Here is a 14336-nt window from a genome sequence, read left to right as displayed (position 1 = left end):
CCCTGACATGATGATAATTTATCCTGATAACAATGGCCTGTATTAACATAATGCCTGTTTGAAATTTTAACAAGGTTTCTGTTTTGTTATCTGAATTCCAAAGACACTACCCATACAAATCACTCAAATGTAAAGAGATGATGAGGATTGATATATTTGTACTGTTGGAACTGAAAGGATGATTAATATAATATCAGTTATTATTATCTTAGTTCATAAGACACATGATATGTCATAAACATAGTTTATGTAATATTTGCACTCCTTTGTATATATCTCGATAGAATGTTGTAAAAATGTAAATATTTGTATTACAGTGACTTTGACTAAGGAATTATGTAAGATGTTTACTAACATTATACAGAACCTTATATTATTTCTAAGTAGATCTACATTAATTTGCTACTTTTCTAGTCCTTCTGAAAAAATACCTGACAAGAAACAACTTGGAAGGTGATGCGTATTTTGACTCACAATTAGATGGATGTCTTACCATCTTGCAGCAAGGCCTGGCAATGAATTCCCTAGGAGGAGGAACATAGATTGGTGGAACATAAAGAATAGAAACAACAAGATTGAGGAGTTCATCTGATTTCCAAAGTTTCACTGTTGGTGACCTATTACTGCTATGAAATTTTTATTTGCCAAAGGATCACAAGCTTGATATTGTACCACAAGCTGCAGTCATAGTGTTCAAAATACAAGCATATGAGAGATGTTTCATCTTCAGGCCATAGCTTTCTGCCTGGTCTTCCTTTGGCCCATGGTTTAAAACCTAAAATCACTGTTCAGCCTTGTATGACTCCATCACTTTCATTTTATCAAGACATTTCAAAATTTCAAACACTAGTTTAGTATTCTAGACAATCTCTTAGCAGTAAACAATAGTAAAATCAAACTGGAAGTTACATACCTCCATCCACAGCATTCTCAATAGAATGCCAACGTAGCAAAAAAAGAAAGACCAAATATTACCCAAATTCAGCAAGCACAAAACCTTTAGTTCCATGTTAAACACTGAAGAGCCATGGAGTTATCATAAGATCACCAATAGCCTTATGTAGCCACAAGCTTAGGTTTACTCTTGAGTCACTGAACTGTGTGTGATGTGTAGAAATTCTGGAAAGTATGTATTAGCACATCCAAACTTAGATAGCATTGACTGCCATAAAAGTCACTCAAGTAAACCCAAATCAGAGTAAATAAGTTTATTTAAATTTATTTATAGAGCTATGAAAAAGTTTTAAAGTTTCATAAGTGTCCCACATATATCTTACCAAGTATCTTTTATTAAAGGCAGAATCAATGCGATCTGTGTGCAAATTACAGGCTCTAATAACAAGGCACAGATAAAACAAGGCTCATGGAAACTTGCAAATTTATGTGGCCAAATTCTCCACTCTTATCAGGGAATCTGCTGGTCTTGTCAAATTCTATCACTGTGTGAAAGACAGCTTTGTCTTTGTCTTAGTTTGGGTTTACTGCTGTGAAGAGGCACCATGACCAAGGCACCTCTTATAAAGGCAAGCATTTAATTGGGTGTGGCTTACAGTTTCAGAGGCTCAATGCATTATCATCATAGTGGGAAGCATGGCATTATAAAGGCAGACTTGTTGTTGGTGGAGCCACGAGTTCTACATCTTGAACTGAAGGCAGCCAGGAAGAGACTCTTCCACACCTGGCAGAGCTTGAGCACAGGAGGCCTTAACACACAGTGACACACTTTTTCCTACAAGGACATATTTACTTATGAAAATCTGAAAAAATTATATTGACAAATGGTTTACCCTTATCTACCCCTCTTATTAGTGCCACTTACTATGGGCCAAATATTCAAACACATGAGCCTATGCGGGCCATACCTATTCAAACCACTACAGCCTTGTTTTATCTATCATGTACAGCAACTAATGGTGACTTGTGCTAGGTTGGAGTTACTCTGTATATAAATTGAATGATCTGTTTCCCTCTAACCACACTTAAAACCTGTTCCAAGTATATGCTAGGGTACCAGGAGATTGGATTACTATATTTTGCATTTGTAAAAATTATTAAACAGAAAACCTATTTCACAATATGAATAAGTATAAATTATCATCCTTAAAAAAGAACTTATGAAGAGAGGATATCCTTGACTTGAAAGTGGATTCACTTTGAAACATGGGTGGTAGGATGAAACATTCTGGAAACTCTGTCTCCTTATAGGAGGAGTGGACTTGCTATTATTGACTTCATTCCTATTTTTTACCTGACTAGAAGAGAACAAAAATCTTAAAGGCTGACAGGAAGATCTTTTATTGCTTGCAGAGCTCTGGCCTACTTCTACCATTCTGTATTCCTGTGGTGGTCCAATAATAGCATCTTTAAGGGCTGGACTACTCTGGGGAAGGACTATGTGAAATAGGTTTAGTTAGTGTTGACAATGCAGGGTTTATAGAGGTAAATATTTCTATTTTTCACCAACAGCTGCATTACCTGGCATAGGAATATGCACTTGAACTAACTTGCATGGAAGTTGTGAAAACAGAGCCTACATATACTACCAATCAATCCAGTAAAACTAATAAGATGACATATTTCTTCAAAGCTAATCAGAATTGAAAGGGCCACGGGAAGCCTTTCTTACACTATCAAGGCTGGATTAAAAAATTCACATTGATAAGAGAAAATTCTAAACAAAAATACATGTAAGAAGATATGACACTAAGAAATTTTTCTGGAAATCCTGTTCAATTGCTCTTACTTTGAAGAACTGAAACATAGAATAGAGTGTAACATTTTATATTACAGCCTCGATATTTGAACTTACATGAACTTACAGCCATTTTAAAATGATTTACAGATTTCAAAGCAATGTGACAATCATGTCCTGGTGCAATTATAGGCCAAGGACTACTTTCTCATCATTTTAGAAATGGTCCTTTTATTATCAGTATGCTGTGTAGATAGATATTATTGCAAAGTCTCACTTCTCCAAAATGAAGGTAAATTTGTTTTGTTAAGGTGTGTATGTGTATATATGTGTGTGTGTGTGTTTACTTTTTTAGTAGTACACAATCTACATAAATGGTAGTGTTACTTGCACATGACTGAGTAATTATTGATCTTTATACCTATTTAAAAATAACTAAAACTATGAAACAGTAAATTACTAAAGTGACAGCCATGTTTGTCTCACCTGATATTTTCAGAGGTTTTTACTACTAGCAGCATGGAATAGTTTTTATTCAAGAGTAGGTGATAGCTCTAGTACGAGACAGTGCATAAAAATGATAGAAATGACACGAGCTAGACATGATCAAGTCTTTGAAGTCAATGAATTATGTTCAGTAAAGTCCAAAGAACATGGATGACAAAAACAATTATCTTTCTATTTTATATCCTGTATCACATTAAAGACAAAAAAGGAAATATTTGTATTCTTTGAGGGAATATGAAAGTTCTAATAAATATATGCATATATATATATGTTTATATTAGATTAAGAAATAATTCTTATTGGTGATGTACTGAATTGACCCGTTGGGCACAAGCTAGAGTCATCAGAGAGGAGGGAGCCTCAATTGAGATAATGCCTTCATTATGTCAAGCTATAGCCAAGTTTGTAAGGCATTTTCTTAATTGTTGATTGATATGGGAAGGCTCTGCCAATTTTTGACTAATTGTGTGTTATGCCCATGGGCTTAAAATCTTTAGTCATATTAGACAATATGTTGAGCAAGCTATGGGAAATAAACCTGTAAGTAGCACAACTTCGTGACCTCTGTTTCAGCTCCTGACTCCACATGACTGTCATGGTTTTTCCCTTCATTGCTTTTGATGATGAACTGGTATTTTGAAGTAAAGTACAGTCTTTCCTTCACAAATTGCTTTTGCTCATGATGTTTCATCACATCAAAGTAGCTCTTAGTTTTAGCATCAGTAATTATTGATATAGCAATCTTAGATTTTTCTTTTCTATTATTGTTACTTACTTTTTACTCAGTATTTTCTACACTCCAGATCACTATATGGAACTGGTATTGTTGAAAGAGTTCAGGTCTTCATAGCATTGGGTGTTTGATTTCTCATGAGCACAAGATAATGGAGTTAATAGATCTGTTATAACAAAAATGAATATCACTACCACTTCTTTGATATCATTCTGTGTCAGACACAAAATACATTAAAACATTCAGTGGAAATATGAAAAAAAGCTGTCACCACTGTCCCATAGGCTTTCATTGACTTTATATCAATCTTAGTTTTGCTATCAGAGACTTGTCATCTCCAGGCATTAGTCCGGTATTTGTCTCAATAGAGCAGTTATTCTGTTTTCATTCAGCAATCTCATTTCCACCTTCTCTCAGCCCTATACTTCTTTCTAAAATTATCTTCTTAGAGTATGTAAAGGCTTTCTCCACCATAAACCAAAGCACTGCATCTCAGAAGACATCCTCTTTCTACATTTTCTTTATATCCACTGTCCCAGCTACCTGTTTAATTTTGAAAGGTAATAGATTAATAAAACATATAATCAGACCATTTTCCTACTCTTCCCCCCCCCCTCTAACCCATCCTAACCCAGATCTTAGCCTCTTCTGTTAAATAGTATGATTATGTGTGTGTGTGTATGTGTGTGTGTGTGTGTGTGTATGAAGGAGAAAGAATTTATGTGTAAATGCAACTTGTTTCATCTACTTTTCATTACTTGTAGGTGTGCAATTTTAGAGATGACTCCAGGGTACTGGGTAGTCAATGGGGAAGGTTCACTTTATATCATATCCTCTGTTCAATCAGCCTGCTATTCTTATCTCTCTGAGGGTTATAAATGCTACCTTCCAAAGTGAAGTTTCTATTTTAAAGCAGTAAATATCAGTTAGAGGGGAAAATCTTGAACTTAGTGCTGTGTGCCCCTGTGTGTGTGCATGTGTGTGTCGACACAGAATCTAGCTTTGATGTAAAGTGTATGTAGCTTATATTGTTGTCAATCTCAGAATTGTCCTGCATCAGTCAAAACCAATAATAGTTTTGGAAAACTCTCATGCAGAGCAGTATAACAAAGATAGCAGATATAGTATATATTGTCTCCCCTATACCTTCACATATGCTGTGAGATAAATTATTATTACCAATAATTAATGAACTCTCAGGTGAGATTAGATATGAAATTACAGTTAAATATCTGTTTCAATCAGAACTAGGCATCTACGAATATCTTACATATTACAACTAGGAGAAGATATGATAATTTGTGTTTTATCGTAGGGAAATCTAGAGTACTTGAGAGTTTATTTAAAAAAAAACCTTAACTCTAGAGAAATACCAAAGATGATTTATATGAACCAGTATATTATTTTCCAATGTAGTGTTATATGAAGTCTCTTTGGTATGTACTTAGAAACCAATACATCATCCAATCTCAAATACATATTGAAAACAGAGTAAAAGATGGAGATATAATACATTGATAATGTCCTTATTTCACTCAATGTATATATTCTATGATTTGACAACATATACATAAATATGAGGCTATCATAAAACATTTAAAAAAACATTTCTTATGAAATAGTTTGGACTGGTTGTGAATTTGCTCTTTGGTTCATATATAATTTGTGATCGTCTTACATCCCAGCCTAAAATTAGAACTCCTCCTAAATCCTTAAACAGAAGACTATTGTTTTTCTGTCCCATATATAGACCAGAAACCAAGGACGGATGCTTAAGATACTCTGTAAATGCTTTAGAATGAGGACATAGTCTTTTTTGAAAAGGACCTCTTGTCTTCAGATACTGAATTTTTGCCTGAACTTGAAGCCAAATAATATTTCATGAAACTGTTTGAAACTGTGTACTCAATCTATTTCTCTAGTGTGTTTTCAAACTCCTGTTTGATTCACATTTAAGAAAACTGTGTAACTGATCCCCAGTTCAGTAGCAGAATACCTGGATATTCTGCTTTTCCTCTCTGCCTGTGATTTCATAGGCTCTTTGAAGAAACTTCCCTAGGAAAAGAAGTGGGAGATCATATAGGAACACTGTCCCAGTCCCAGTTTGCTTTATAATAGCTGTGATGAACATCATGATAATTACAACTTGGGTTAGGGAAAGGGTTTTTTGTTTGTTTGTTTGTTTGTTTCACAGATTCAGTTTGTTATTGAGGGGAGTTTAGGCATGAATTCAAGGCAGGGCCTTGAAGCAGAAACCACAAAGGAATGGAGTTTACTGGTTTGATCACCTACTTTTCCTATAAACTCCAGGCCAATCTGTTTAGGGACAAAATTTACTACCGTGGGGCATACCCATCTATATCAATTAATAATCAAAAATTTTATTAAAATATACAGACAACCCAATCTGATCAAGGCAGTACCCTACTTGCAATTTCCTCAGGTGACTCTGTTCTGTGTCTGGTGGCAAATGAAACAACTAGGTGATCTTTACCAAGTTCTTTCAATATTTATTGAAAATGTCTCTTAGCTATACCTAAATCTCTTTTTCATACTAAGTTTCCATGGAGAATGTTATAATTTGATATTTCTGTGTAGTTTTCACTTAACCTTTTGTAATAGTTGTGTCTTTTTCACAGTAAAAACATATTCTCTTAGGAACTGGATAAGATGTCCTGATGGAATAACACATTTTTAGTGAACACGTTAATTTAAGGGTACAGTTGGTCTAGGGAGAACATTTGACTACAAAGGAATTAGTTTATGTTAAAACAGTGAACCAGGACAGGCAATAATACAAGCAACCTGGAGTAATGAATGGAGTTGGTATTCTAGATGTAGAGGAACATATACCCAATGGTGGTACACAGGAACGTGAAAGCAAAGCTTTCTGAGACAGAGAACAGCAAGATTACTTGAAGTTGACAAATAACCAGACAGTAATGGATTTCCATATCCACCTGCCCATACGAACCACACCCTCTACTTTTTGTGTATGATAGCATTTTACCACTTCCTCTTATCTCTGAAACCAATTCTGTTTGGTGATCCTGATAATTTATCATGTTAATGTCTTCAATATCTACATAGAAAATCCCTCTGCTAGATAATACTCACCATTATTAATCCTAAAAAGCCAGTGAAACTTTCTACAAATTCTGGGATTTTGATATATTGGTCCTATCACTTGTCAGAAAGCAATAGTTGTAACCTTTTAACCATTTACATACCATAGGCCTCTATATTCACAGGAGTTTAAAATTATGTTGCCATGTATTTTTCAGAGACTAATAATGCTCTCTGTAGCAAAATCTGGTCTGAGATACCTATGGGCAGCAGCCTCTACTTAGTTACTCAGGCAAGCCAGCCATGCATATATGCATAAAATTGACAGTTTATGGATTTGCATATGTCCACAGTGAAGCCCTGTTCCCAGAGGACTTAATAGGCTCATAAAATCCTGTGCTATAGTCAGCTGCAATCAGGATACAGTGTAGACATGAGAGTTCTCACTCAACTCCTAGGTCTCCTGATGCTCTGGCTCTCAGGTAAGTCACAACAGCCCCATTTATCTCAATACAGTCAATATTGCCTGAGTCCTTAGAGAATTCTTAATTACATCATTAAGTCTCTGTTTATCCTTATTTATATTTCTGATTTCAGGTGCTCAATGTGACATCCACATGACTCAGAACCCAGTTTCTTTGTCTGCCTTTATAGGGGACAAGGTCACCATCACTTGCCGGGCCAGTCAAGACATTAGTAGATATTTAGGCTGGTACCAACAGAAACAAGGACAAAGTCCCAAGTTTCTGATGTATTATGCATCCAACTTACTCTCTGGTGTCCCATCAAGGTTCAGTGACAGTGGTTCTGGGACAGAGTACTCTCTCACTATCACTGGCATTCAGCCTGAAGATGCTGCAACTTACTTCTGTCAACAATGTTACAGTTACCCTCCACAGTGACAGAGATCTTAACAAAAACTACACATATGGGCTGGTATTTGGGACACCTGCACCAGACAGTGTGATCAGTTGCCTAAAATGTTCATCAGATGCAAAGAGGATCTGAAGGTCATTGTGAGGTTTGAGTAAATCTGAGGGAAGCTGCCCTTTATTATGTTATGGCTTTAAAGTTATAACTAACATAGGAGAGTCCCCTCAGCAGACCAAATATTGTGATTTTTTTTTAGTTCTTTTTTTCAGAGCTGGGGACCGAACCCAGGGCCTTGTGCTTCCTAGGTAAGCGCTCTACCACTGAGCTAAATCCCCAGCCCCTTGTGATTGTATTAATACAAGGAAATAGAGTCAATACTACAATATTATAATTCTGGGGTATATTGGTCAGAAAGTCAATTCTAAAAACAAGATTTCCTGGTGCTACCCTTAAAGCTAGAGGCATCTCCCATTGCAAATATGGGCTCCTTCACTCTGGAGCCCTCACCCCAGAGAAATGTAGCAATTAATAGTTTCACCTTCCTTGAGCAAACTTTCATGATTTTTCTACTAGTACAAATAACCTTAGAGCCAAATATACTACTGAATGAAACATATTTAATCTATATACTGAAATATGATAACGTGTTATATAAAATTCACAATAATCTTAAAGTATTAGTACTTTCAGCACCCTGGATATGAAAAGCTAAAATGAGTTTCAGTTCAGTATTGTTGCACAGTTCTTACATTAGCTTTGTTTTATTTGAATGTGAGAATATATCTGTACCATTGGAATGATAATGTCCATGTGTGGATCAAATACTTCTAACAGATTATATGAAGATTTTATTGCAATTTAAAGTGGCCTTAGTAAAGCTATTCTATTATATATTTAGAAGATGTGAAAAGGCAGAGGACTTAAAATGCAAAGTTACAGATTGAAGAAATGGGAATCAATTATGCATGAACAATTGAGAAGCTTCTTAGACTCAAGAGTAATCCATCAGTGCAACAGGCACTAATCGCCGCATGTGTTTTATTCTAAAGACTGAAATCAACAAAAACCTGACAGCAAAAATTCTAAACATTTACAGTTTGGGTTGTGGTGGTAATCTTAAAGGCTGAGCCACCTTTCTAGGACAAACCCATATATTTAAATAAATTGTCAATTATTTAGAATAAATCTATGGAGTATGATGCCATATTTACAAATTGCTGTATGTAGAGTATTATTCAATTGAATTAAAGATCTTCTAGGAACCAGAATTTCACACGACATTCTGTGACAAAAGTTTTCATATATGAAAATGCTAGTTCTCTATAAATCCATGATTGTTAATTATTTTGTGAAGGAATTTGAAGAATATGATATGACTGTAGCAAACATAAAGATATACCAGAGTGAGCAGTTGCAGGAAAAGGCAGGAGCATGATGCTGAGATGAGTGCAGTCAACAGAGAAGAGGAAGAGAAAGAGGGTGTAATGGTGACACTGCAGGACCTACATGGACCCATCCTCTTTACAACAAAACATATTTTGCTGACCTTATCAAAATGGCCATTTATGACATAAAGGAGAAGGCAAGTCATACCAACTTACTTACAAAACTCTGTTGACTTGTTTTATGTTAATTTGACACAAGCTAGAGTCATTTGAAATGATAGAACCTCAATTGAGAAAATGCCTCTAAACGACATTGTTGTAGGAATTACTGTAAAGCATTTTGTTAACTATTATGGTGGTCCTGAACGCTATTAGAAATCAGTCTGACTAAGACATGGGGAGCAAGTCAGTAAGTTTACCCATCCAATGCCTCTGCATTTTCTTCTGGCTCCAAGTTATTGCTTTTACTTTCCACAGTGATGGATTGTTTCTTACCTTAAAGTGAAGTGTAAGGGAAATAAACCCCTTTCTCTCCAAGCTGCTTTTGGTCATGGTGTTGGATCACAACAAGCATAATCCTAAGACAAGAACATCGAAAAATAATCAAAATATTAAAAGTTGTGCAGTACGACATAATGGCATAGGGAACAGAGAAAAAATGCTCTTGCATTGTGCTTGAAATTACAATGTATTACACAAACTGACAATATGACTTTAAATCTACAATCCCTGTGATACTCCTCGTCCACTCAAACATTCAAAAATACACAGAACAAACTATACCATCACACTCATGTGTAATTAATCACAAATCCAAGGTAGAAAACACACACACACACACACTCACACACGCACAAGCACACACAAGCACACACACGCACACACACGTACACACACAGAGGCATGTATACTCTATATACAAATGCGTAGTAAGAAATAGTGCATAGGAATTAATGCATGCAAATGACAACTGCCAGATACACTTGATAACCAAAATGCTGGTATGCAAAGGTTAGAAACATAAGAACTCACGACTTGTGATTATATATATTCACCAGCTGAAACTGACTCAGTTTAAAGACTGTTAAGTGTCAGCATATGTGTTGTCCTGCGAAAATGAACATATTGACTGGTTGTTTATTAACTTCTTCTATTCCCAAGCACTTTTGTACATGTCAGCATGTTCTTCCTGTCTGTGAATTACTTCTGAGAAGCTAATGAATCTTTGTGTAAGATCTTTTAATCTTTCCAGGATGTTACTCTGCTCATTTGGAAATGTGTTTTGAACACATGAAAGGCTTTGAAGTACCCATTCCTAAATGGGATGTCTTTAACAAATCCTGTGGTAGAGATACAAGGTATTTAGAACATGATCTAGGGACAGAGTGGTTTTAACTATAAGAGATTTCTCTTGAAAGTGCTATAAAAAGGTGGGGCCAGTCTGCTTTATTCTCATCTTTATAACCTAGGCAAATTAATGCTAATGTTTTGTCCATTTTCTTATATTCTTGTCTTTTTTTGTACTAGAAACTGGCTTATATTAAATTGTTGTTTAATAAATTAAAACTCCTAAGATTATGTATAAAGTAGGTCATTTGAATATTTTGTTATTTATTAGTTTCTTGGAGTTATTTTTCTCCTTGTCAAAGCTTGGCAGATGGGGAGAAGAAAGGATGGTTGTTATTAATTACTCCTTTTAAACAAACTTCCTTTGGCAGGGTGGTTTAAGACAATACACTCAATCTACTTACTACACTGGCATCAGTATTCATAAATGCAATCAATAAGGATAAGTTTTGAGGCCTATTGTCTATAAGCTTCTAAGTTACATAGAACCTTAGCCAACTTGGTTGTACGAAACTAGACATAATTGACCTCACATAGGATTTGAAGATTCTTCATACATATCACATTCTATAAAGCAAATTTATTGTCGGACCATCCTCTTTTCACATTTGCAACTCGAAGAAGATGACATTGAAACAGATGTCTTTTCCCATTAGTAAGAAAATAAACAGCCCTTTAATATATTCTTATCTTAATATGTAAATCAATGTTAATAAACTCACAAACTAAACAATCAAGTTTAAGGTAGTCACTCAAACACATCCAATCTCGGCTTGTCAACAACGACGCTGAGGATACCTGGAACAAAATGGGGGACAAGAGACACAAAGAAGGACAAGACAAGAGTCTGATCAAGGCGACAATTTTACTTTTTCCAAGGCTTAATTTATACCATAACAGGGTAACAGAGGGAGGGGGGATGTGTGAAACATTTACACAGGCCAAGGACACAATACTCGTGTGGCCAGCTGATGTCAACAAAATGTTGGTTTTTCAGAGAGATTATAGGTATCACATTGGGTATCTTGATGTCAGGTGTATTTCTCAGCAAAGTCACAACTTTACATATCACCACCAGATTTTTATTAGTCTTCTGCAGCTGGCTGGGGATTTTCCATGAACCTAATCATAATTCTAACCATAATAATAACATCAATAATGGAGGGCTTCAAGGACATTGTTCCATATATCGGTTCATCTCACAGATCTACAGTTGTCATAGGCATTATGCAGCTGTGGTACTCTGTCTAGAATTCTATACTTTGAATATCAGTTGTATTTTTATAGACTTACAAAAATAAAAAAATCTTAACATAACAGAATTGAACCATGAAGAATAGCTTCACTATATTTTTTGTATGTACGTTGTGTCCTTCATAGTCACCTATAATTACCTTTGCTTGGTCTCCATTTTAGATGCTATTGTACATGAATACTTGTAGATGTCTACCACAAGTTTTAGTCTTATTTGCTGTTTTCCTATAATTTGCATTATTAAAGTCACAAAGTCATGTGATCAACAGTATAGACAACAAGACTAACAAAAGTCAATACTAGTAGGTATATCAAATCAATAGGAAAAATTTCACAAAGCTCCAGCACTTGTTGAAGAGCTACTGGTAATTTTTCTGAGAGTGAGAGAATCAAGCTTTTCTAAGGATAAGTCTGTATGTTGGCTATTAAATTCCAAGTAGTGAGCCTTAAACATATATACATAAGACCAACACTAAATGGACTCATTAGTGTGTGTTACTGTATGTGTGTGTGTGCACGTGCGTGTGTGTGTGTGTCTGTGTGTGTGTAAAACAATAATAATTATGTAATTCAAAGTAAGTCACTTGAAAAAGAGTGGGGAACATGAATATGTTGGAAGTGGGGAATGCTCATAATGGTGTAAACACAGTTCTAAATTATGAAGTTCTTTTAAAAAATGAAAATGTTATTTAAAGCAGCTAGTGTATAAAAATATTGATTGAAAAATTAGAAATTTATTTAATTAGTATTTATGCAGGTTTCCCCTTGAAATTATAGTCTGAATACCTAATTTAGAAATATATCTGAATTTCAAAATATGTGGAAGATAAATGCAAGATATCGATGGATGGTTGTGATTTGTTTTAGATGTTCAATAGTCAGGGCAACTATGAACCATATTGCAAGCCTTCTGCTATTGTCCATTGAGTCCTATTTATACTCACTCCCAAGTTTCCTATCTTACCATGTGAGTCTGTATTAGCAAAACTCCATGTGAGTCTTTGTGCCAGTTGACATCCCTCTGGCAATCCCTTCATGTCTGAGGAAGCAGCAAGAAGCCACACAAAGCTGCAGGAACCTCACAAGAAGTTCTTTCAAGTTTCTTTATATGGCATCGCTGCAAATGGAGCTCAGCAACACAATGTAAGATGAAACAATATATGTATGTCTTTAGTGAAAAATTCTTTATTATGTATCCTTTCACGTGTTTGTTTTTGCGAAACATCCTTTCACCTGTTTCTGATTCAATGAAATATTTCCTCATGTATCTACATTAGTGAAACATCCTTTTACCTGTGTCCACTTTAGGAAAACACTCCTTGACATGTCTGGCACAGCACACAACATCTGACACAAGTGACTTTCCAAAGAACATATGTTTCCACTTCAAACATTGGCTGAAAGTTTCCACCAATAGAATACCTCTTTGATTCATCTACTGCCAAATCACCAGCCAAAATATCACACTTTTTTGAATTATTCCAGCTTTTCTCATTAAAAGCAGTCTACTTCAAGGTTCCACTTTAGACATTGTCAGGAAATCTAGAAAGAAAGAGGATAGAAGTATAACAACTGTGTGTGAGAAACCAAACCTACCCCGTCTTGAAACAAGCATTCATTTTAAGAGAAACTTGACTGATAACTGAACCCAGGCTACACTGAAGTAACAGGATGGGCCCAATGGTTTGTCCTTGGCACATACCCCAGAGTTACTCCATAGCTATTTCCTAACAAGAGTCAACCAAAGATTAGTCTGATTGTTTCAGATGTACTTTCAGAACATTTATGATTTTTCCTGGTTTTGTTTCAGAGCACTCACCTGTAGGCTTACAATAGTAATACAAGATGCTTGCCAGGATAAATTCGCTCGCCTGCTTGTTATTTCCTATAAAGCCTTGCCCTGCTGAGAACTTGGGGACTCACCCTCCCATCTGCTGTGTTAGTGAGGATAGTGTGGCCTGGGTTCAAGCTTATAAATAAAAGACACTAGTGTGATTATATCAGAGTTGGTTCCTGGGTGTTTTCTGGTGTTTATGAACAATGAACCGGCACAACAGGTATGAATTTAATTGTTTTTGTATGTTGAAAGTTCTTAGTCTAACAGAGTTACTTGGAGTCTGCATTATTTGGAGTAACAGTTTTTGAACAGTTGAATGAAAAACAGAAAAATGTCTAGCATGGAAAACAATGTTTTACCCATTAAGGAAGTGATGAGAAAATGAAAGAGACTATTGTGCCACAAGTGCAGAAAATTAGTATCTTTAGAACTCTTCATGAGGTAGCAGAGAATCCAGACAGATGGCAATTTAGATAGGACCATTTTGCACATAGCAGGTGTTAAGTCAAACCCTGGATGTTTTCAGGAATGAGCCACTACACATTGAAATGTCCTTTCAATGGACTCTCTGCTCTTTACTTCAACCCACTTTTGTGTTCTTACTTTTAATATTTGTTTTATTTCTACTAGGTAAAGGAAGAG

At 35.5% G+C, this 14336-nt stretch overlaps 1 pseudogene; it reads left to right on the top strand.

Moving 5' to 3' along the window:
- The first annotated feature begins 7431 nt into the window (after positions 1-7431).
- LOC148006291 (immunoglobulin kappa variable 1-39 pseudogene) lies at positions 7432-7900 on the top strand (annotated as a pseudogene).
- Positions 7901-14336: the final 6436 nt, after the last annotated feature.

This window comes from Rattus norvegicus, chromosome 4 (assembly GCF_021556685.1).
Source record: "Rattus norvegicus strain SHRSP/BbbUtx chromosome 4, alternate assembly SHRSP_T2T, whole genome shotgun sequence".
In the NCBI taxonomy this organism is placed as follows: Eukaryota; Metazoa; Chordata; class Mammalia; order Rodentia; family Muridae; genus Rattus; species Rattus norvegicus.
Note: the sequence above shows the minus strand (reverse complement) of the source record. Positions and strands in the feature narration are given on the sequence as shown.